The sequence below is a fragment of the Ranitomeya imitator genome, chromosome 9 (genome assembly GCF_032444005.1).
Source record: "Ranitomeya imitator isolate aRanImi1 chromosome 9, aRanImi1.pri, whole genome shotgun sequence".
Taxonomy (NCBI): Eukaryota; Metazoa; Chordata; class Amphibia; order Anura; family Dendrobatidae; genus Ranitomeya; species Ranitomeya imitator.
Genome location: NC_091290.1, coordinates 99094795 through 99117910, shown reverse-complemented (window position 1 = coordinate 99117910; position 23116 = coordinate 99094795).

Here is a 23116-nt window from a genome sequence, read left to right as displayed (position 1 = left end):
TTTAACTCAGGAAGAGTTCAGAAATCAATATTTTGTGGAATAATCATGATGTTTAATCACAGCTTTCATGTGTCTTGGCATGCTTTCAATTTGTCTTTCACACTGCTTTTGGGTGACCTTATGCCACTCCAAGTACACAAATATAAGCAGTTCTTCTATGTTTGATGGCTTGTGACTATCCATCTTCCTCTTGATTACATTCCAGAGGTTTTCAGTGGGGTTCAGGTCTGGAGATTGGGCTGGCCATGACATGGATTTGATGTGGTGGTCCTTCATCCACACCTTGATTGACCTAGCTGTGTGGCATGGCGTATTGCCCTGCTGGAAAAAAACAGTCCTCAGAGTTGGGGAACATTGCCTGAGCAGAAGGAATCAACTGTTTTTCCAGGATAACCTTGTATGCGGCTTGATTCATGCGTCCTTTGCAAAGAACAACCTGCCCAATTCCAGCCTTGCTGAAGCATCCCCAGATCATCACCGATCCTCCACCAAATTTCACAGTGAGTGCAAGACACTGTGGCTTGTACGCCTCTCCAGATCTCCATCTAACCATTACATGACCAGGTGTTGGGCAAAGCTGAAAATTAGTCTCATCAGAGAAGATTACCTTACTCTAGTCCTCTATGGTCCAATCCTTATGGTCTTTGGCAAACTTCAGCCTGGCTCTCCTTTGCTTCTCATTGATGATAGGCTTTTTTCTAGCTTTACATGACTTGAGTCCTGCCTCTAGGAGCCTGTTACGAACTGTTCTTGCAGTGCACTTCACCCCAGCTGCCATTTACCATTCCTTTTGTAGGTCACTTGATGTCAACCTTTGGTTGCTTAGTGACATTTGAATAAGATGATGGTCATCCCGGTCAGTGGAGAGTCGTTTTTGCTCTCTGCAGGTGTCACGCTGATAACGGCGATAAGGGGCAGGATGGTGTATGGGGACCCGCACCTGTCCCTGCCACTATAAGGGGCCCTGGCTTTCCCTTATCTCAGGGGTACCTATGATTGTTAGGAGGCCTGCGCCAGTGGAGTCGGGAAGGAATTTTTTTCCCCAATGTAGAGCTTACTCTTTGCTGTAATGTATAAGAATTAGATCTGTCTCTTTAAGAAAGCGAGGGCGGGAGTTGAGAGTAGTTTCAGTTTCAGTTCTGGCCTGAGGAGGAAATCTTATGCTGCTGTTATGATGTTGTGCTGGAGGAAAAGAGAAGAATAAAATACAATTAAAGCTTACTCTCTCTTAAATTCCTTACATCGTGTGGACATTACAACTGGCGACGAGGATGGGATTGAATCACCTGCTACTGTGAGTACTGACCCCTGCTTTACTGCTTCACACGCCAGCGCCACTGAGAGACTCCATCATGGCTGAATACTTGCACATGTTCCCACAGTTTGATATGACTGATGTCACTAATCTCTCTCATAACTGGAGAAAATGGTTAAATCGATTTGAGAATTTCCTGGAAGCAATAGATATAAAAGAGGAGAACAGAAAAAAAGCCGTGTTCCTGCATTGTGCGGGCACAGGAGTCTATGACATATATAGCACATTACCAGCAGCGGAGACAGACACGTACAGCAAATGCTCCAAAGCTCTCACTGACTACTTCAACCCTAAACAAAACATCAGATATGAAAGATACAAGTTCAGGATTGCTAAGCAGCTTCCAGAAGAATCCATAGACACCTATGTCACCCAGCTAAAAGAACTAGCACATGGGTGTGCATTTACTGACGTAGATGATGAAATCCTAACTCAAGTAATTGTCACCTGCTCGTCTAATACCATAAGGCGTAAAGCTCTGCAGCAGGATCTCTCTCTGCATGATTTACTCAAGATGGCCCGTGCTATAAAGATAGCAGATCATCAGGCAACTGCAATGGAGAGTGGGGATAATTTACATGTGCATAATCTCAAACATAACAGTGCACAAGGCATGCAGGCCCGGCAACAGAAGAAATGTTATAGATGTGGACAAGATTTCCCTCACCACATGAACAAATGTCCAGCTATAGGACAAACTTGCAGTAAATGTGGAAAAGGGAACCATTTTGCAGTTGTCTGCAAATCAGCGCCCAACAAGTCTCCTCTGCCAATTACAAAGCCTGCAAATATAAAAATGGTAAATCAGGATATAGAAGAAATGTCTGTGGCTGAGAACTATGTGTTCACAACTTCTGTCACTGGCTCAGTGCAATCTCCATGTATTACACTCACCATCTGCAACACGGATATCACTTTTACAATAGATACAGGAGTTTCGGTGGATATCATAGACAGCAATACTTATGAACAGTTGAAAACAAAGCCAGTCTTACAGCAAGCGCATACTAAAATCTTCCCATATGGATCTAAAACACCTCTAGTTACAATGGGACAATTTGATGCTGAACTTAGCTATAAAGAAAATAGGCAGAAAACCACTTTTCACACATTACAACGATCAGGAGGCTGTCTTCTCAGCTATCACACTGCCTTGAAGCTAGGACTCATCCAGATTGTTCATACCATAACCGACCCTGCGGACCTGGATGTACAAGCCATGGTGAATAGTTTTCCCTCCCTATTTAGTGGATTAGGAAAATTAAAGGACTCTCAAGTGCATCTTCATGTGGATGACAGAGTCCGTCCAGTAGCCCAGGCTCACAGGCGTATTCCATTTCACCTGAGAAAGAAGGTAGAAAAGGAACTCCAATTACTCATGGATGATGATGTCATTGAAACTGTTTCTGGTCCCACTCCGTGGGTCTCTCCACTTGTGGTAGTTCCAAAACCAAAGACTCCAGAGCAGGTAAGACTGTGTGTTGACATGCGCCTGCCCAACACTGCTATTCAAAGGGAAAGACACATCTCACTCACAATTGATGACATTATTCATTTATTAAATGGAGCAACTGTTTTTTCAAAGCTCGACCTCAATAAGGGCTATCATCAATTAGAATTGAGTCCAGAATCCAGATACTTAACAACATTTTCCACCCATGTGGGTCTCAGAAGATACAAAAGATTGACGTTTGGGGTCTGCTCAGCAGCAGAAATTTTTCAAGATACGATAAGGAGCGTCATTCAACATATTCCAAATGCCTTTAATTACAGTGATGACATACTGTTTTTTGGGAAAACTCAAGCTGAACATAATCGTGCTCTATATGCTATCTTTGAATGTCTGCTCTCTGCTGGACTCACTTTAAACAAAGAAAAATGCGAATTTGATAAAAATTCATTGGAGTTCTATGGTCACATTTTCTCGGCGGAAGGAGTACGACCTAATCCCAAGAAAGTGGAATCCATCAGAGCAGCTTCAATTCCAAAGGATGCCAGTGAAGTGCGCTCTTTTCTTGGAATGGCAAGTTACTGTGCTAGATATATTCCAAATTTTTCGACAATCAGCACTCCATTAAGGGAACTTACGAAACAAAATTGCGTTTTTCAATGGTCCCAAGACTGTCAGGCCTCTTTTGAAACAATCAAAAACGAACTCTGCTCAACAACCACCATGGCCTATTTTGATCCAGCTCTTCGAACCGAACTGATTGTGGATGCTAGTCCCGTGGGACTGGGTGCAATTTTAGCACAATACAAGGATGACAATCTAAGTCCCCACATCATTTCTTATGCAAGTAAAAGCTTAACAAGCACTGAAAGAAAGTATTCACAACCTGAAAAAGAAAGCTTGGCAGTCGTCTGGGGATGTGAACACTTTCACTTATTTCTCTATGGCGCTCCCTTCACTATTGTCACAGATCATCAAGCTCTCCTTACAATTTTTGGAAATCCCCAAGCTAAAATGCCAGCACAGATTGAACGATGGGGTCTACGTCTACAGGACTATAATTACAAAATTGTTCACAAACCTGGAAAATACAGCAATCCGGCTGATTATCTCTCAAGACATCCCACGAATGATGATTTACCTGTGCATTCCTCCATTGAAGAATACATCCACTTTGTTGCAGCTCACGCCATGCCAAAAGCACTTTCTGTTGATCAGTTTGTGAATACGACAACAAGTGACAAGACACTCTGTGCCTTAATACAAATTATCCAAAATAGAAGGTGGCATGAAATTCAAAAGAAAAAATTTCCTGAAGATGGGATTGATCTGAAAGAGTTAAAACTATTTTCAAATGTACGTGAGGAATTATCAGTCACTGAAGATCAACTCATCCTTCGTGGTACCAAACTGGTTGTACCTAAGGCCTTGCGCAACCTAGTCATACAGATAGCACATGAAGGTCATCTAGGAATTGTTGGCACAAAAAAGTTACTCAGAGAAAAAGTGTGGTTCCCAAATATGGATAAATTGGTGGAAGAGAAAATTGGACATTGCTCCACTTGTCAATTAATTACTCCATCATTAACTCTAGAGCCATTACAAATGTCTCAGTTACCCACTGCTGTATGGGAGGAAGTGGCAGTTGACATATATGGACCATTACCAAATGGCCAATACATTCTAGTAACAATTGATGAATATTCTAGATACCCTGTCATTTCATTCATCTCTTCAACGTCTGCTAATAGTGTCATACCAGAACTGGATGACATATTCTCTGCATATGGCATTCCAAGAGTGGTCAAAACAGATAATGGACCTCCATTCAATGGACATGTGTTTGCACAGTTTTCTGAATACTTGGGGTTCAGCCACAGAAAAATCACACCTTGCTGGCCGCAAGCTAATGGAATCGTAGAACGTTTCATGTGCACCATGGGGAAACGAATCAAGGCAGCTAGCCTGGAGCACACCCCACTGAAACAGTCACTATACAAATTCCTGCGCAATTATCGCAACACGCCACATTCCACCACTAATGCTGCGCCATCTCATCTAATGTTCAGCAGAACTCTTCGTACACGGATACCTGATGTGACCAGTCATCCCTTACCAAATGACTCTTCAGTGCGATCAACGGATTTCTTTAACAAGCAAGCCATGAAACATTATGCAGACAGAAGGCGACGGGCACAGCCATGTGCCATCAAAAGAGGTGATATGGTTGTTGTGCGTCAAAAATCAACCAACAAAACCTCAGCTGTATATAGTCCTGCAAAATATAATGTTACTGAGAGAAAAGGCAGTATGGTCACGGCTGAGCGAGACGGACACTCCATCACTCGAAATTCCTCACATTTTAAAATCATACCATTACATTTGCCACATGGTTTTTTTTTGCCTTCCTCTGGATCAACATGTTAGGGCATGTTAGGTTAGGCTATGGGTTGAACTAGATGGACTTAAAGTCTTCCTTCAACCTTAATAACTATGTAACTATGTAATTTACAGGCTTCCCTGAATGTAACAAACTTGTCGCGCCCCCCAGAGAACCTGTCAGGTAATGCAATCTTAGGCTCCAGAAAAGCTTGTGGTGGTGTAGCAACCCCTGCAGTGGCCACTGGAGTGCGCTGTACAACCGCCGAGCGGAGGCCTGCCACCTCTAGACTGAGCTGCTGTAATTGTCCAGTTAAAGCAGAAATGGGGTCCATGTTGGACCAAGAAAATTTTATAGGTCAGTGATACTGTCACGCCGATAAGGGGCAGGACGGCGTACGGGGACCCGCACCTGTCCCTGCCACTATAAGGGGCCCTGGCTTTCCCTTATCTCAGGGGTACCTATGATGGTTAGGAGGCCTGAGCCGCCAGCGTATCCCTGTCTCCTGTGCAGGCCCTATTAGTGGCCCCCTCTCCCCCCCAGGGAGGAGGACTGCACCAGTGTATAAATACAACAATAAACAGGGTAAACAGACAAGTTATCCTAAAAGTCTCAAACTCACCAAATGCTCACAAAACCACAGAGGTAACACAGAGAAGGGAAGAGAAGGAAAAAACTAGGAAGGAAAACAGGTTTAACACGCAACCAAAACAGCAGACACCAATCTCTGTAAATAAACCTCCAAGCTCCAAAACACCACACTCCTTCAACCTCCGAGCCAGGCAGCAGAACTGATCACTTACAACAGTTGAAGACAAAGCTGAGTCTATATAGGAGCGGTGATTACCAAAACCTAATCAGCTGAGAGACCTAGCTCTCAGCACCTTCAGTAACAAGGTTTAACCCCTGCCTTGCTGGCACAAGACAGCCAGGTCAGAACTCAGGAGAAGAGCTTCTGTTCATTGTGTGTGAACGAGGCCCAGAGCGCTGCGGTTCTCTGGAACCTCTCTGTCGCAGTAGCCCAGTGACAGCAGGTCTGTAGCTTTGTTGTTGTCCCCAATGTCTGCTGCTTGACCTTGTTGTAATGGACTGCCATCTTAGAAATTAAGGATGGAGACAGCATGATGCTCACTGTGTCCCTCTGCTAGTAAAGCCAGAATTGAGCCCTTCTTTTCCTCACTCAAGACTTTTCAACTCCTTCGGCATGGTTAAAAGCTATTTTTTCATTCCTATTACTCTTTGGATATTACTAGCACTTGCTTTTGCCATTCAGCTTGTTCTATTGCAAAAGGATAGTAAACACCACAGCAGTGTTTTTTATACTTTCCTTCGTTAAATAAGATTTGGTTCAGGTGATCACCTAATCAGAAGCACATTAAGTAAAGTGAGGTGTACTCTGGTTGGAATTCAACTGACACTGGAAGGTAATGGCTGTCAGACATGTAGAGAAGCTGATTTTTTATAAAACTGTGCAGTGGTCTCTTAATTTTTGCCAGAGCTGTATATTGAGTTGGATACAACCTGTTAGAGAGTGGAGAGGGGGGTCATCAGCTGTCACGTGTATGCATCCACCCAAAGTGCGTTTCAGAATCTGCCTTCTTCGGGGGCCCCCCTGCATGGTTATTTGTTTCCACTTTGCATCTGATCTTAAATGTACTCCTTGTAATTAATAAAGATACAGTTGTGCTCAAAAGTATACATTCCCGGCAGACTTTTTGCTTTCTTGGCCTTTTTTCAGAGAGTATGAACGATAACACCAAAACTTTTTCTCCACTCATGGTTAATGGTTGAGTGAAGCCATTTATTGTCAAACTACTGTGTTTTCTCTTTTTAAAATCATAATGACAACCCAAAATATCCAAATGACCCTGATCAAAAGTTCACATACCATGGTGATTTTGGCTTGATAACATGTAACAAATGGGTTTGAATGGCTACTAAAGGTAACTGTGAGGAATCTCTGGTAAATAGGTGGACCCTCTGAGACCGTGACAACGATCCCCTGGCTGACTAACTGACCAGGTAGACCACCCCCTATACAGGGAGCATTAGGGGCAGGAGCGTGAGGGACTATCGCCACGGAAGCTGGAGGACCAAGGCGGACGAGAGCCTGAACCCGGTGGGAAAGGCAAGGACACAGGCTGGACGGAATGCCGCAGGGATTCCGAATGGAGGAGTACTATGGGGAAAGAGGAAAAACAGGAACACTAGGACCACAGGGAGACGGCGACTTGCAGGGACAAGGTACCTGAAGAGACACAAGGACAACTGGAACACAGGGACAGCGACGAGACTGGACTTCAGGGACATGGAACCTGAAGGGAAAACAGAGACTGCAGAAACACAGGAACAGCACGGAGGCTGGCACTGCAGGAACCGATGCCACGGACTGACGCAGGTACTGCGGAGAAAGAACAAAGTACAAGATCGGAGAACTAGAAAATGCACAAGGAGCACTTGAGAAGCACAAGTGATCATCAGGCACAGGGGTGAGGAGCAGACAGGAAGATATAGCAGCGCTTGAACTTAGTTCCGGGTGGAGAGGGTCCTCCAAGACAATAGAGAGGACAGGGCATGCAGCGTAAGTAAGAGCTAGAGGTGCGCACGTGCAGAACGGAAGCCGGCGTGCGTGCGCACCCGACGATCAGCTGATGCCGAGAGCGAGCGCTGGAGGGAGGACGCCACAGCAGCAGAGCCGCGCCGGGACGCCGAGGACAGGTAAGTATAGCAGGGTGAAGCGAGTGGCAGCGGCGGCGTGACAGTACCCCTGTCTTTACTCCCCCACTTTCTAAGGTTAGAAAGAAACCTGGACAAAATTTGGGGAGCCAGAATGTTCTCCCGAGGCTCCCAGGACCTCTTCTCAGGACCAAAACCCTTCCAGTCAACCAAAAACAAAGTTTTTCCCCTGTATTTTTTCATAGCAAGGATGTCCCTAACCTCAAAGACATCATCCGTAGAAACAGGCGAAGGAGAACAAAGGGAAGAGGCATGAAAATGATTAAACACCGCCGGCTTAAGGAGAGAAACATGAAAAGAATTAGAAATAGGAAGAGAGGCTGGTAACTTAAGCTTATAAGAAACATCATTAATGCGAGTCAATACCTCAAACGGACCGATATAACTGGGTCCCAGCTTATGTGAAGGAACCTTAAGACGAATAAATTTAGAGGAAACCCAGACCTTATCCCCAGGATGGAAAATAGGGGAATCAAGACGCCTTTTATCGGTATGCCTCTTCATCCTAAGTTGAGCCGACTCGAGGGAAGACTTGGTCTCCTGCCAGACCTTGGAGAACTCTCTAGACAGAAGATCTGCCGCTGGTACAGAAGAGACAGGAGGAACCGGTAGAGGAAAACCAGGGTGTTGACCATAGACGATGAAGAATGGAGACTTGCTGGAAGCTTCGCTGGGATGGTTGTTGTAGGAAAATTCAGCCCACGGTAGCAAATCAAACCAGTCGTTTTGATGGGCATTAGTGAAATGATGAAGATAAGTCACTAACGTCTGATTAATGCGTTCCACTTGGCCGTTGGATTGTGGATGGTAAGCTGAAGAAAAGTCAAGTGAAATGTTCATAGACTTACAGAGGGATCTCCAGAATCGAGCGATGAACTGGGCTCCGCGATCAGAAACAATATGTTGGGGAAGTCCATGAACACGAAAAAAATGATGAACAAAATTCTTCGCCAATTCAGGTGCAGAAGGTAAACGAGGAAGGGCGATGAAATGGGCCATTTTAGAAAAACGGTCCATGGCCACAAAAATAATGGAGCAACCAAGGTGGAGCTTACTCTTTGCCACATGGTTTTTTTTTGCCTTCCTCTGGATCAACATGTTAGGGCATGTTAGGTTAGGCTATGGGTTGAACTAGATGGACTTATAGTCTTCCTTCAACCTTAGTAACTATGTAACTATGTAACCAGAGGAACAAGGCAAGTCTGTAATGAAATCCATAGACAAATGTTGCCACGGAGAAGAAGGCACCGGTAGAGGATGGAGAAGACCAGAAGGTAATCGCCTGGGAATCTTATTCCTGGCACAGGAAGGGTAGGAGGTGACGAAACTTCGGACATCTTTAGACAGAGTAGACCACCAGTAGTAGCGGGAGATCAAACAAAAGGTCTTCTTGAAACCGACATGTCCAGCCAGTTTGGAGGCAAGGCCCCAAAGTAAGACACGTCTCCTGTTCCCCACCGTGACGAAGGTCTTTCCTGGAGGCAAAGATGAGAAAAAGACCTGAGCAACTGTGATGACTCAGGCAGGATCAATGATGTGTGCTGGCCCCTCCTCAATATCCACCGACTGAAACAACCTAGAAAGAGCGTCAGCCTTGGAGTTTTTACTACCAGGAAGGAAACAAAGTTCAATATCGAACCTGAGGAAGAACAAGGCCCACCTGGCCTGTCGCGGATTCAGTCTATGTGCAGAACGGATGTAAGCCAGATTCTTGTGATCCATGTAGATCACAAAACGATGTAAGGCTCCCTCTAACAGTCACCGCCATTCCTCCAGTGCCAATCTGATAGCCAATAGTTCCTTATCTCCGATAGAATAATTCTTCTCAGAAGAAGAGAAAGTCTTGGAAAAAAAACCACAGGGCATAAGACAACCAGAAGAAGACCTCTGGGAGAGCACAGCTCCAGCACCGACAGCAGAGGCATCGACTTCAAGGACGAAAGGTTTACTGGCTACAAGACGTTGAAGTATTGGCGCGGAGGCAAAGGCTTGCTTGAGAGATTGAAAAGCCTCCTCGGCCTCGAAAGTCCAATGGTGAGGGTTGGCACCCTTACGAATGATGGAGGAGCTGGGAGCCTATAGAGGAAAAGTGAGGGATAAACTGCCGATAATAGTTGGCGAATCCAAGAAATCGCTGAATTGCTTTAACTCCAAGCGGACGTGGCCAGTTGAGTACAGCAGAAACCTTTCCTGGATCCATGCACAGACCTGCATCGGAGATAATGAAACCCAAAAAAGATCGAGATGATTGTTCAAAAACGCACTTCTCCAGTTTTGCGTTAAGCCGGTTCTCTCTCAAATGCAGAAGTACTTGCCGAACATCTCTCCTATGGGAAGACAGATCTGGAGAAAAGACAAGAATATCGTCCAAGTACACCATCACACAGGAGTAAAAAAGATCCCGAAAAACGTCATTTACAGCTCCTGGAAGACTGCGGGTGCGTTGCATAACCCGAAGGGCATAACCAGATATTCGTAATGCCCATCCCTGGTGTTAAACGCAAGTCTTCCACTCGTCACCCGAATGGATACGGACCAAATTATAGGCCCCTCGAAGATCCAACTTGGTGAAGATTCATGCACCTCGCAGACGATCAAAAAGTTCAGGAATAAGAGGAAGTGGATACTTGTTCTTAATCGTGATGGCAGTGAGACCCCGATAGTCTATGCATGGACGAAGGGAGCCATCTTTTTTCTTTACGAAGAAAAAGCCAGCTCCAGCAGGTGAAGAAGACTTCCGAATGAAGCCTCTGGCCAGATTTTCCTGGACGTGTTCGGACATGGCCTGAGTATCAGTAGGCGACAGAGGATAAATACGACCTCTAGGAGGAGTAGAACCAGGGACCAGATCAATTGGACAGTCATAAGAGCGATGCGGTGGTAGAGTCTCCGCCACCTTCTTGTTAAACACATCCGAAAAAGAGTGATAGGTAGATGGAATATTCACAGATTCCGGAGAGGCTCGAGAGGAGTCAGTTGGCGTGACGGAGAGCAGGCATCTATTCTGACAAGACTGTCCCCAACGTAAAATATCCGCGAACGCCAGTCCAGGGTGGGCTCGTGAGTTCTTAACCAGTGAAGCCATACCATGAGATACGGCCTTCCCAAAACCCTGTCTGATGACAAATGCACACTTAGCAGGATGCAGCAGGCCTCCACTGATAAAGGCTAGGAGCGGCACAGGTGCAAACTACTTGAACTACTTGAAAAACAGCCACCCCAAGCAAACATTGCAGGGGTTGGCTGCCTAGCAGAAAAAATGCACATTGACATACCTCACATAGGATGCCAGTCACACTGATAGGTGTGGTGCACAGTGTCTGGGATGCAACCTATTGATGACACCCCTTGTATTAACAGGCGAGCTGCCCAGCACTAAAAAAATGCAGCACACAGTGACAGACGCCCCAGAAAAACCTAGCCAACATAAAGAGGCCTGGCCACATCCTGCAGAAAAGGATATGATACAGTGCAAAAAAAATGCATGCATATGATAAACACATACACTATATGAGGTATTGGTTTAATATTTTGGCCAAACTAAAGTAAGCCCGCAACCCAACGTCAAGGGTCCCCATAATATTGCGGGTCCTACCACTAATATCAAAAACCAGCTAACATAGAAAAAACTCATACCATGAGATACGGCCTTCCCAAAACCCTGTCTGATGACAAATGCACACTTAGCAGGATGCAGCAGGCCTCCACTGATAAAGGCTAGGAGCGGCACAGGTGCAAACTACTTGATAAAAACAGCCACCCCAACCAAACATTGCAGGGGTTGGCTGCCTGGCAGAAAAGATGCACATTGATATACCTCATAGTATATAAAGGCCGTATCTCATGGTATGTTTTTTTTTTTAGTTTTTTCTATGTTAGCTGTCTCTTAACCAGTGAAGCCCCAAAAGAAAAAAATGAGACAGAGACGGTAAAACAAAAAAAAAACAATTTCTCACAGTGAAGGGCTCCAATCTGAAGTTCAACCTCCTCTGTGACCAAGTTGACGGTCTCCCGCAAAGGCTGACCATCGACAGAAGCTAAATGTCTAGGAGACTCAAGAGGTCTTACAGGTATCCCAAGTCTATTTACTACCTCAAGTTGTACAAAGTTACCAGCAACACCTGAATCAACATAAGCGTCAAGAGAAAAACTACGGGAACCCAAATGTAAAATAACGGACAGAATCAGGGGGGAGAGGAATCAAAACTGCCTAGGGAGTCCTCTCTTACCCATCCTAGGTGGAGGCGTTTCCCGACTTCAGAGGGCAGGAACGCAGGAGATGAGAGTCACTGCCGCAATAAAAACAAAGACCCTGTGCGAGTCTCTCCTTGCGGCGTTGCTAGGCAGACTTGAGGCGATCTACCTGCACAAGGCAATCTTGCTTTGCGCAGGCGTGTACTATGGAGGACAGAGAATGAACTTCAATCTAATATTGCAGCCAGCGGGTAAGGAAAGGTTGAATCAAACACCCAAAAACCCCGCCCTTATGGCTGAAGATTGTTCCCTCCAAATCCAGGTGACAGAGTCCCTTTAAGTTACAAAGCCAACAGACTGAGAGTGTAGCTTACATAGGCAGAGAATGTCCAGAGCCACGGATAGAAGCACAGTAGAACAAGCAGCTGAGCTGAAGGGTAAGCGGAAGCAGAATACTCCAGCAAAGATGCTGACACCTGACCCGGGTTTTAAACAAACGAACAGGAAGTAGGGCAGACAAAAACAGCTAACTCCCGTTACCCCTCAGGTTCCGACTTTGTTGCGGAGCTTAACAACATTTACAGAATGGAACAATTGATAAGTGAATCCATAGGGGACTCATGGATTGTATTCAGGGAGACCCCGGAATTGGATGTATGGTTGTCCAGGTCCTAATTCATATCTGGAGCCGACCTGGGAGCGTTCGGGTAACGATAATGATCCATATCCTCTGATTTGCTGTTTTGGCCTAGAGTCAATGTTGGTGACTCAATGTTCTTCTCTCCTCTACATGGGGCCTGGGATCAGCCCGGGAGGTGTGCCGCACTCTTCACACCTAGTGTACCCTCTTACCTTCGCCCGCTTTCCTTTCCCCCCTTCTTCCCCCCCCTTTTTTTTTTTTTTCTCTTCTTTTCTCTTCTTTCTTTCCTCCTCTTTCCGTTTCTTTAATTCTTTCTACTTTTGCTCACTTTTTATATCTAGTGACATTTTACACTAATACATATGATTAATATAGCTAGTAATGCTTGATTACCTTTGATGCTGCTTATTTGTTTCAACTGTGAAGAATATCATTACTAATCTGAAAGTGTTATCGTTGGCAGTGGCCAACTACATTTAATACCTGCTGAAACTCTCTTTTCTATACGATCTACGGGCTGTAACCCGCTAAGTTTAACAATTGTTTCAGCATTGTACTATTGTTTGTATTGTTTATTTGCTTCAATAAACCTGATTTATACAAAAACAGCTAACTCCATCTTAACAAAGGGCAAAATTATTCACAAGGTGACTTGGAAAACCCGGAATACTGAGACAGGAACAGAGGCGACATTTTGGAGAGAGCGAAGCCGATCATCCACAGAGGCCATAAAATTCAGAATATGGGACTGAGTATCCCATTGATGACCAAGCTCCTACTGAAGAGCAGCCAGCTGAGCGGCGTTACCAGGATCAGAGGACTGTAAGGCCGCTAGACGAGACTCCATGTTCTTAAGGAAAGACATGATCCTGGTCTGATTTTCACGCAAGAAGAGTAATTCCTTATGAGTGGCCGAAACACCAGCGGGGTCCATGGCCTGATGATACTGTGAGGAATCTCTGGTAAATAGGTGGACTGTTGTGAATTCCGCTCTTGGGCTCCCTCCGGTGGTTGTAAGTGGCACTTTTGTGAGTTCTGCTCTTGGGCTCCCTCTTGTGGTTTCTAGTGGTATGGCTGCTCCTTGGAGTTAGCTGTCATCAGCTGCCTCCACTTATCGTCTCTTCTGCTCGGCTATTTAAGTCTGGCTCTATCTTCAGCCAGTGCCACTTGTAAATGGTTCCTGGTTGGATTCACATCTCTTTGGAGTTCCCTGTTGTCCTGACCAGTTCGGCTGAGCTGGGTTTTTGCTTGCCCTTTTCTGTCCATAGATTGTGGACTTATCCATTCTGTGCTTTCTATGTTTGTCCAGCTTATCAGTGTGAATTAATTCTGTCTTGCTGGAAGCTCTGGGAGGCAGATTTGCCCTCCACACCTTTAGTCAGGTGTGGAGATTTTTTGTAAACTCTGCGTGGATTTTTGTAGTGTTTTATACTGACCGCACAGTATTCCATCCTGTTCTATCTATTTAGTTAGACTGGCCTCCTGTGCTCATCCTGGTTTCATTCTGTGTATGTCTTTTCCCTCTCCACTCACAGTCATTATTTGTGGGGGGCTAATCTATCCTTTGGGGATTTTCTCTGAGGCAAGATAGCTTTCCTGCTTCTATCTTTAGGGGTAGTTAGCTCTTAGGCTGTGACGAGATGCCTAGGGAGAGTTAGGAGCATTCCACGGCTACTTCTAGTGTTGTGTTGAGCTTAGGGACTGCGGTCAGTACAGTTACCACTTCCTTCAGAGCTCGTTCCATGTTGCTCCTAGACCACCGTATCATAACAGTGGACCCTCTGAGACCGTGACGACCAGGGGCGGATTATCAGAGGGTCAATATGGGCAGTAGCAGTGGTCTGGGGGGGCCCTGGGCTACCGCACAGATTGACCCTCCGCTAATCGTCTGTGATTGCCCGCCGTGCGGCGTTTGTGTGCCCCCGGACCTGGTGGGCAGAGAGAGGGGGCCCGCATTGGGCCCCTTCTCATCTGCTCACCGGGCCCTTTCCGGCGCTGCGGCGGTTTCCTATTGACTTGCGGGCGCGCGCCCGCACGTCAATAGTTAACAACAACAGCCGCCAGCCAATTGGAGGCTGGCAGCTGAAGTCGGCCGCAGCGCACATGTCGCCGGCGTCTGACGTCATTGTCAGTCGCCGGCGAGTGTGCGCTGCTGCAGGGAGCTCGCCGCCTGGAGCGCAGACAGGTGAGGAGACTAATTGTTTTTTTTTTGTTTGTTTTTTTTTTGGATCAGTTATCGGTGGACACACTGGGGGGCAATGCTGGAGGACACACTGGGGGGCAATGCTGGAGGACACACTGGGGGGCAATGCTGGAGGACACACTGGGGGGCAATGCTGGAGGACACACTGGGGGGCAATGCTGGAGGACACACTGGGGGCAATGCTGGAGGACACACTGGGGGGCAATGCTGGAGACACTGGGGCAGATTGGAGGACACACTGGGGGCAATGCTGGAGACAGTGGGGCAGATTGGAGGACACACTGGGGGGCAATGCTGGAGACACTGGGGCAGATTGGAGGACACACTAAGGGCAATGCTGGAGACACTGGGGCAGATTGGAGGACACACTGGGGGCAATGCTGGAGACAGTGGGGCAGATTGGAGGACACACTGGGGGGCAATGCTGGAGACACTGGGGCAGATTGGAGGACACACTGGGGGCAATGCTGGAGACAGTGGGGCAGATTGGAGGACACACTGGGGGGCAATGCTGGAGACACTGGGGCAGATTGGAGGACACACTGGGGGTAATGCTGGAGACAGTGAGGCAGATTGGAGGACACACTGGGGGCAATGCTGGAGACAGTGGGGCAGATTGGAGGACACACAGGGGGCAATGCTGGAGACAGTGGGCAGATTGCTGGAGACAGTGGGGCAGATTGCTGGAGACAGTGGGGCAGAATGCTGGAGACTGAGGCAGATTGGAGGACACACTGGGGGCAATGCTGGAGACAGTGGGGCAGATTGGAGGACACACTGGGGGGCAATGCTGGAGACACTGGGGCAGATTGGAGGACACACTAAGGGCAATGCTGGAGACACTGGGGCAGATTGGAGGACACACTGGGGGCAATGCTGGAGACAGTGGGGCAGATTGGAGGACACACTGGGGGGCAATGCTGGAGACACTGGGGCAGATTGGAGGACACACTGGGGGCAATGCTGGAGACAGTGGGGCAATGCTGGAGATAGTGGGGCAGATTGCTGGAGGACACACTGGGGGGCAATGCTGGAGGACACACTGGGGGCAATGCTGGAGACAGTGGGGCAGATTGCTGGAGACAGTGGGGCAGATTGCTGGAGACAGTGGGGCAGATTGCTGGAGACAGTGGGGCAATGCTGGAGACACTGGGGCAGATTGCTGGAGGACATACTGGGGGCAGATTGCTGGAGGACACTGGGGGCAGATTGCTGGAGGACACACTGGGGGCAGATTGCTGGAGGACACACTGGGGGCAGATTGCTGGAGACACTGGGGCAGATTGCTGGAGACACAGGGGCAGATTGCTGGAGACACTGGGGCAGATTGCTGGAGACACTGGGGCAGATTGCTGAAGACACTGGGGCAGATTGCTGGACACACTGGGGCAATGCTGGATACACTGGGGCAGATGATTGCTGGACACACTGGGGCAATGCTGGATACACTGGGGCAGATGATTGCTGGACACACTGGGGCAATGCTGGAGACACTGGGCCAGATTGCTGGACACACTGGTGGTAATATGCTGGACACACTGGGGCAGATTGCTGGACACACTGTCTGGGGGCAATATGCTGGACATACTGGGGCAGATTGCTGGACACACTGGGGGTAATATGCTGGACACACTGGGGGTAATATGCTGGACACACTGGGGGCAGGACTGGAGGCATGGGCAGAATGTAGACACGGGGCATGATTGGAGACATGGGGCAGGATTGGATCATGGGGCAGGATTGGATCATGGGGCAGGATGGCTACGATGGAGACAGATGGGGCAGGATGGTGAGTGTTGTGAATTCTGTTGTCAGGCTCCCTCCTGTGGTCATGAATGGTACTTCGGCTGGTTCTGTCCATGGACTTTCTCTGGTGCCTGTGGGTGTTTCGGAGTTTCCTTCCACAGGTGACGAGGCTAATTCGTTAGTGGGCTGCTCTATTTAACTCCATTTAGATCTTTGCCCCATGCCAGCTGTCAATGTTGTACTATGGCTCTAGTTCGCTCCTGGATCCTTCTGAGTTCCTGTTGCTCCAGCAGAAGCTAAGTTTCTCTGTGCTATTTTGCTTGTTTGCTATTTTTTCTGTCCAGCTTGCTTTTGTCAATATTGCCTTGCTTGCTGGAAGCTCTGGGACGCAGAGGGGCGCCTTCCGCACCGTGAGTCGGTGCGGAAGGTATATTTCCCTGCACTCTCTGCGTGGTCTTTTGTAGGTTTTTGTACTGACCTCAAAGTAACCTTTAGTATCCTCGGTCTGTTCAGTAAGTCGGGCCTCACTTTGCTAAATCTATTTCATCTCTGTGTTTGTATTTTCGTCTTTACTCACAGTCATTATATGTGGGGGCTGCCTTTTCCTTTGGGGAATTTCTCTGAGGCAAGGTAGGCTTTATTTTTCTATCTTCAGGGCTAGCTAGTTTCTTAGGCTGTGCCGAGTTGCATAGGGAGCGTTAGGCGCAATCCACGGCTATTTCTAGTGTGTTTTGATAGGTTTAGGGATTGCGGTCAGCAGAGTTCCCACGTCCCAGAGCTCGTCCATTATTTGTCCTAACCACCGGATCATAACAGGGGAGATCATATGTTGTAGAATGGATACTCATGAGTGCAGGATGGGAGAACATATGGCTGGAGCCAGGAATGAGATAAACGGAGCCAGGGTGGGGAATATTATTACCATAGGGGCTAATTAAGGGATATTATTACTGCAGTGATGTATTTATTTTATTTTTTGAGTATACTGTTTTAAATGGGGGGGCGGTCCTGTTATTGTGCAGAGTGACACTATATCGCCTTTTTATCTTCATGTGGAGTAATGTAGAAGTTGTAAAAAATTAAGTAATGTGTTCTGCAAGTGGAGCTCGAGATAACTGTGTTATTTCCTGCAGAAACGAGTCCTGGCTGGAAGAAATGATGGCGGTCTGTGCTGGATGAAAGATGAAGGACTTCACCTAGAGACGTCACTGGTGAGTCAGTGTTACCTATACACTGACACTATACACTGTATACTATATACAGCGGTCTTGTGTACAATGTCACCAGTGATCACTGTATTACCTATACATTATATACAGAGCTCCTGTGTATAATACCACCAGTGATCTCTGTATTACCTCTACACAGACACTGCATACTAATTACAGATCTCCTGTGAATACTGGCACTTTGTTATGACCTGGTGGTCAGGACAATAATGGACCTGATGGTTAAAAGCACACGGAATGACCTGATAGTTACTGATAATAAAGGACGAGCTCCGGGACGTGGGAACTCTGCTGACCGCAATCCCTAATCCTATCACACACACTAGAAATAGCCGTGGATTGCTCCTAACGCTCCCTATGCAACTCGGCACAGCCTAAGGAACTAGCTAGCCCTGAAGATAGAAAAATAAAGCCTACCTAGCCTCAGAGAAATTCCCCAAAGGAAAAGGCAGCCCCCACATATAATGACTGTGAGTAAAGATGAAAATACAAACACAGAGATGAAATAGATTTAGCAAAGTGAGGCCTGACTTACTGAACAGACTGAGGATAGGAAAGGTTGCTTTGTGGTCAGCACAAAAACCTACAAAAAGACCACGCAGAGGGCGCAAAAAGACCCTCCGCACCGACTCACGGTGCGGAGGCGCTCCCTCTACGTCCCAGAGCTTCCAGCAAGCAAGACAACAATCAAAATAGCAAGCTGGACAGAAAATAGCAAACCAAAGGAAAACAAGCAGGAACTTAGCTTCTGCAGGGAAGACAGGTCACAAGAACGATCCAGGAGTGAACTAGACCAATACTGGAACATTGACAGGTGGCATGGAGCAAAGATCTAAGTGGAGTTAAATAGAGCAGCCAGCTAACGAATTAACCTCGTCACCTGTGGAAGGAAACTCAGAAACACCCACCAGAGGAATTCCATGGATAGAACCAGCCGAAGTACCATTCATGACCACAGGAGGGAGCCCGACAACAGAATTCACAACAGTACCCCCCCCTTGAGGAGGGGTCACCGAACCCTCACCAGAGCCCCCAGGCCGACCAGGATGAGCCAAATGAAAGGCACGAACCAGATCGGCAGCATTAACATCAGAGGCAAAAACCCAGGAATTATCTTCCTGACCATAACCCTTCCACTTGACCAGGTACTGGAGTTTCCGTCTCGAAATACGAGAATCCAAAATCTTCTCCACCACATACTCCAACTCCCCCTCAACCAACACCGGGGCAGGAGGATCAACGGATGGAACCACAGGCGCCACATATCTCCGCAATAACGACCTATGGAACACATTATGGATGGCAAAAGAAGCAGGAAGGGCCAAACGAAATGACACAGGATTGATAACCTCAGAAATCTTATACGGACCAATGAAACGAGGCTTAAACTTAGGAGAGGAAACCTTCATAGGAACATAACGGGACGACAACCAAACCAAATCCCCAACACGAAGTCGGGGACCCACACAGCACCGGCGGTTAGCGAAACGTTGAGCCTTCTCCTGGGACAATGTCAAATTGTCCACCACATGAGCCCAAATCTGCTGCAACCTATCCACCACAGTATCTACACCAGGACAGTCCGAAGACTCAACCTGCCCTGAAGAGAAACGAGGATGGAAACCAGAATTGCAGAAAAACGGCGAAACCAAAGTAGCCGAGCTGGCCCGATTATTAAGGGCGAACTCAGCCAACGGCAAAAAGGACACCCAATCATCCTGATCAGCAGAAACAAAGCATCTCAGATATGTTTCCAAAGTCTGATTAGTTCGTTCGGTTTGGCCATTTGTCTGAGGATGGAAAGCCGAGGAAAAAGACAAATCAATGCCCATCCTAGCACAAAAGGATCGCCAAAACCTCGAAACAAACTGGGAACCTCTGTCAGAAACGATGTTCTCCGGGATACCATGTAGACAAACCACATGCTGGAAAAATAATGGCACCAAATCAGAGGAGGAAGGCAATTTAGACAAAGGTACCAAATGGACCATCTTAGAAAAGCGATCACAAACCACCCAAATGACCGACATCTTTTGAGAGACGGGGAGATCCAAAATAAAATCCATAGAAATATGCGTCCAGGGACTCTTCGGGACCGGCAAGGGCAAAAGCAACCCACTGGCACGAGAACAGCAGGGCTTAGCCCGAGCACAAGTCCCACAGAACTGCACAAAAGAACGCACATCCCGTGACAAAGACGGCCACCAAAAGGATCTAGCCACCAAATCTCTGGTACCAAAGATTCCAGGATACCCAGCCAACACTGAACAATGAATCTCAGAGATAACTCTACTAGTCCATCTATCAGGGACAAACAGTTTTTCCGCTGGGCAACGGTCAGGTCTATCAGCCTGAAATTTTTGCAGCACCCGCCGCAAATCAGGGGAGATGGCAGACAAAATTACCCCCTCTTTCAGAATACCCGCCGGCTCAGGAACACCCGGAGAGTCAGGCACAAAACTCCTTGACAGGGCATCAGCCTTCACATTCTTAGAGCCCGGAAGGTACAAAACCACAAAATCAAAACGGGAGAAAAATAACGACCATCGAGCCTGTCTCGGATTCAACCGTTTGGCAGACTCAAGATAAGTCAAATTCTTGTGATCTGTCAAGACCACCACGCGATGCTTGGCTCCTTCAAGCCAATAACGCCACTCCTCGAATGCCCACTTCATGGCCAACAACTCTCGATTACCAACATCATAATTGCGCTCAGCAGGCGAAAACTTTCTAGAAAAGAAAGCACATGGCTTCATCACCGAGCCATCAGAACTTCTTTGCGACAAAACAGCCCCTGCTCCAATCTCGGAAGCATCAACCTCAACCTGAAACGGGAGCGAAAGATCTGCCTGGCACAACACTGGGGCAGAAGAAAAACGACGCTTCAACTCCTGAAAAGCCTCTACAGCTACAGAAGACCAATTGACCACATCAGCACCCTTCTTGGTCAAAACAGTCAACGGTTTAGCAACACTAGAAAAATTAGCGATGAAGCGCCGATAAAAATTAGCAAAGCCCAGGAACTTTTGCAGGCTCTTCACAGATGTCGGCTGAGTCCAATCATAAATGGCCTGGACTTTAACAGGGTCCATCTCGATAGTAGAAGGGGAAAAAATGAACCCCAAAAATGAAACCTTCTGAACTCCAAAGAGACACTTTGACCCCTTCACAAACAAGGAATTCGCACGAAGGACCTGGAACACCATTCTGACCTGCTTAACATGAGACTCCCAATCATCCGAAAAGACCAAAATATCATGCAAATACACAATCAGGAATTTATCCAGGTACTCTCGGAAGATGTCATGCATAAAGGACTGAAATACTGATGGAGCATTGGAAAGCCCGAATGGCATAACCAGGTACTCAAAATGGCCCTCGGGCGTATTAAATGCTGTTTTCCATTCATCGCCTTGTTTAATACGCACAAGATTATACGCCCCTCGAAGATCTATCTTGGTGAACCAACTAGCCCCTTTAATACGAGCAAACAAATCAGACAGCAATGGCAAAGGATACTGAAATTTGACTGTAATTTTATTAAGAAGGCGGTAATCAATACAAGATCTCAAAGAACCATCCTTCTTGGCCACAAAAAAGAACCCTGCTCCTAACGGTGATGACGACGGGAGAATATGGCCTTTCTCCAAGGATTCCTTTACATAACTCCGCATAGCGGCGTGTTCTGGCACAGATAAAGTGAACAATCGGCCCTTAGGAAACTTACTACCAGGAATCAAATCAATTGCACAATCGCAATCCCTATGAGGAGGTAGGGCACTGGCTTTGGGCTCATCAAATACATCCCGATAATCCGACAAAAACTCTGGAACTTCAGAAGGAGTGGAAGACGAAATAGACAAAAATGGAACATTACCATGTACCCCCTGGCAACCCCAGCTGGACACAGACATAGATTTCCAGTCCAATACTGGATTATGAACATGTAGCCATGGCAACCCCAAAACAACCACATCATGCAGATTATGCAACACCAGAAAGCGGATATCCTCCTGATGTGCAGGAGCCATGCACATGGTCAATTGGGTCCAGTACTGAGGCTTATTCTTGGCCAAAGGCGTAGCATCAATTCTTCTCAATGGAATAGGATACTGCAAGGACTCCAAGAAAAAACCACAGCGCCTAGCATACTCCAAGTCCATCAAATTCAGGGCAGCGCCTGAATCCACAAATGCCATAACAGAATAGGATGACAAAGAGCAAATCAGAGTAACAGACAATAGAAATTTAGACTGTACCGTACCAATGGTGGCAGACCTAGCGAACCGCTTAGTGCGCTTAGGACAATCGGAAATAGCATGAGTGGAATCACCACAGTAAAAACATAGCCCATTCCGACGTCTGTGTTCTTGCCGTTCAGCTCTGGTCAAAGTCCTATCACATTGCATAGGCTCAGGCCCATGCTCAGATAGTACCGCCAAATGGTGCACAGCTTTACGCTCACGCAAGCGTCGATCGATCTGAATGGCCAAAGACATAGACTCATTCAGACCAGCAGGCATGGGAAATCCCACCATGACATCCTTAAGGGCTTCAGAGAGACCCTTTCTGAAGATTGCTGCCAGGGCACATTCATTCCACTGAGTGAGCACAGACCACTTTCTAAACTTCTGACAATATATCTCCGCTTCATCCTGACCCTGACACAGAGCCAGCAAGATTTTCTCTGCCTGATCCACTGAATTAGGTTCGTCATAAAGCAATCCAAGCGCCAGGAAAAACGCATCAACATCACGCAATGCCGGATCTCCTGGCGCAAGGGAAAATGCCCAGTCTTGAGGGTCACCACGCAACAAAGAAATAATGATTTTTACTTGTTGAACAGGGTCACCTGAGGAGCGAGGTTTCAAGGCAAGAAACAATTTACAATTATTTTTGAAATTCAAGAACCTAGATCTATCACCAAAAAACAAATCAGGAATTGGAATCCTATGCTCTGACATCGGATTCTGAACCACATAATCTTGAATGTTTTGTACCCTTGTAGTGAGATTATCCATCCAAGAGGACAGACCTTGAATGTCCATGTTTACACCTGTGTCCTGAACCACCCAGAGGTAAAGGGGAAAAGAGAGACAAAACACACTGCAAAGAAAAAAAAATGGTCTCAGAACTTCTCTTATCCCTCTATTGAGATGCATTAGTACTTTGGGCCACCTGTACTGTTATGACCTGGTGGTCAGGACAATAATGGACCTGATG